The following is a 3,348-nucleotide window of genomic DNA, read 5'->3' on the forward strand; positions in this document are numbered from 1 at the left end:
TGGAATGAAAACCCATATTGCCAAGTGGTACAAATGAAATGATCATATGTCCTGTTCATTAAAATAAATGTATTTTTTGAAAACTTGTTTTAGGTACTGTGACTGATGCTGAAGATGTAGAGATGATTAAGAAATGGTACTCCTTTCCAGAAATTCCTGGTGTGGTTCGCCGCTCAAATTCTGGTATTATTATGCCTTCAGTATCCAGCTTTATGCTAGTCTTCCCAAAGATCTTTGACAATGACCTCAATGTGTTTCAATTGACAAAATTTTTTATCCTTTATTTTAAAATCTGTTTTTTTTGCATTAAAATAGAGAACGAAACGCGCTCCTTTTAAATGCCAATCACTAATCTTTTAAAATTTCAGAACAAATTTTGAGGATTAACCTGTTCTCACCATCACTACCATTTGTTTATTTAATCTAGGCTACCACTGCATAATTGTTTTTGACAGTTACAACTTGGTTTTAAATTACTGACTTTCACCTGAGTTTTAGCCCATTGTCTTAGTTGCTGCTCCTTATAGACACAACAAGTGTTCTAATGTGTGAAACTCGTTTTCCATTTCTATGGCACACCTTTCGTGGATTTTTGATGTATCTACTGCTAAGGCTAATGTGCAGGTGAATGAGGAGAGGCAATTAGTGTTTTGGTTAAACCAAACTTTGGAAATTTAGAAGGCAGACAGAATGAAGCTTGGTGCAGATGGGTATATGTTTAAAAGGAATCAAGTTTAAAGATAGGTCTGAGGGGGCTTCCCTGGTGGCGCAGTGGTTGGGAGTCCGCCTGCCGATGCAGGGGACACGGGTTCGTGCCCCGGTCTGGGAAGATCCCGCATACCGCGGAGCGGCTGGGCCCGTGAGCCATGGCCACTGGGCCTGCGTGTCCAGAGCCTGTGCTCCGCAACGGGAGAGGCCACAACAGTGAGAGGCCTGCGTACCGCAAAAAAAAAAAAAAAAAAAAAAAGATAGATATGAAAGAAAGAAGAATTATTCAGTTACTGGTTAACACTTATCCACTTAAGCCAGCTGTGCTCACTTGATTTGTTTGAACTTCAGTCTTTATTTTTTTGTCTTCCTGACAGTCTTTAGTGTCCCAAGTAAAGGTGTAGAGGAGGACTTAAATAATCCTCATCAGGGAGTTGGGAATGACTGTTTTCACACTTCTTGCACCTGATCAAGGCATTAAGTCGTAATATACAAACAATTACCATTCACATTAGGACTACAAAAGAACCTCATTACTATATGTGCTAATTATTTCCTTTGATGTGATTATAGTCCTTAACTAGGCTATAGTTATCATATGTCAATACTACCAGTCATCCTGTGGCCTCTCTCCATAGCACCCTTGGCAGAAGTGAAGAGAAAGCTGCAGTATTCTGTGCACTTCTTGTCAGACTTCTTTTTGCTTCTCACTCCCCTCCCAGCACTCACAATCTTACCACCATCAAGATCACTCTCAATATTAGTCTGTCTAGGCTGGCTGCTCTCTAACATAAACCCCCAAATCCCCGAGTTTTAACAGAATAGTGTTTATTTCTCTCCTACATAACAGTTAAATACAGGTGGTTTCCTAAGTGGTGATTCCAGGGCTCAGGCTGCTGCACCTTGTGGTGTCATCCTCCAGCAGAGACTTGGGGTCCTCTGGATCCTCTTTGCCTATACTGTGGGTGGGGGAAGAAAGAGTATGGAAGACTGTGGGAAGTTCATCTGGTTTCCTGGAAGGAGTGTGTATTAGTTTCCCACTGTTGCTGTAACAAATAACCATAAACTTAGTGACTTAAAGCAAGATAAGCTTATTAATTTACAATTCTGCAAGTCAGAATTCCTAAAATGGAAGTGTTAAAAGGAGAAAATTCCAAGCCATGCTGTCTGAACTCACTTTAAATGTAGGAGTCCAGATCTCAAATGGATTCTTAGTGCTGTGCCCAGTAATTCTACTGCATTTTCCTATTCCAGTGACTCTCAACCTTTAGTAAGCATCAGAGTCACTTGGAGGGCTTTACAAAACACATATTGTAAGTTTCTGATTCAGTTAGTCTGGGTGGAGCTGGAGAATTTTCATTTCTAACAAGTTTCTAGATGATGCTGATGCTGCTGGTCTGATGACCACACATCAAGATCTGCTACCATAGTCCATTCATTCTTGCATTTTTCTAATTACTTCACGTCTCCTCTAGCCTCATTACCAACACCTCTTCTATTATCCGCACTTTCAGTTGGTGGTGACCTTGAATCCTGCATCAGTGCTTCTCAGACTGTGAGTGGGGAAGGATTTTTCTTTTTTATTTCTAGTCTGTTGCTCTTTTTTATGATTTCTAAATTTAAAAAGTTTTCAATCTGCTACTTTTTAAAAATACTATAAGTATTTATTCTGATGTGCAGAAAAAGGAAAAGAAGAAAACAAGAACAGACCAAAAAAATGAACCTTAGATTTTTAATATTAGATTCAACAGACATAAGAATACTCTGACAATTTGTCATAATGCTTTCTAAACACATACTCTCAATTATGTCCTCATTTTATTGGGAGCCAGAAAACAATGGGTGGTGGACCAGTGCCTGTCCGTCGGCCACAGTCTACTGACACTGCTCCATATCCCTGAAAACAGGGAAGTCAGAAGAGGCCTCTCTCATACCCATCACACATATCTACCCATGCATCCTTCCCAAATATTCTCCCTTACTGGATATAAACTATCAATGCTCTTATAAAGGATTAAATGCTTTTATCTACTCCATGAAATTGTTCAAGGAATTATTTTTTCTTTTTCTCAAATTCCTTTTGTTTTCTTCATTACATTCCCATCAGAAAAACAACAACAACAAAGGACCAGTGGTACTTTTTTTTTTGTGTGTGAATAAAGGTTATTCAGGGTCTTGTTGAGGACTATAAACTGGGAGATAGCCTCTCAGATAGCTCTGAGGGACTGCTCCAAAGATGTAGGGGGGAAGCTAGTTTATATGTGATTTTTGTTAGGGAGTACATGCAGTTGAGTATACATCATGGTGAAAAATTACTGAGAGTCACCAAGAACAGATATCTCAAGTTAATGATTATAGTGCTTTTCTATGTATAGCAAGGTACTTTTTCCCCTGTTTAAAAAAATAGACTTTCTAGACCTCATATTTCTCTCTAGATAGTTCTTTTACAGCAAAACTCTTCAGAAACACTCATAGTCATAAAAAACCCCAGCGCTGTCATGGGAACTACAGATCCTTCAACCTATCTGAAATGCTGGTCCAGAATTAAATGACCTTGTGTTGCTATAGTGCTCACCTGTTGTGGGTAGATGGCTGCTAAGGCATTTGTCTGTCTTCATGAATATGTCTTTCACCAACTCC

Source organism: Delphinus delphis, chromosome 12 (genome assembly GCF_949987515.2).
Source record: "Delphinus delphis chromosome 12, mDelDel1.2, whole genome shotgun sequence".
Taxonomy (NCBI): Eukaryota; Metazoa; Chordata; class Mammalia; order Artiodactyla; family Delphinidae; genus Delphinus; species Delphinus delphis.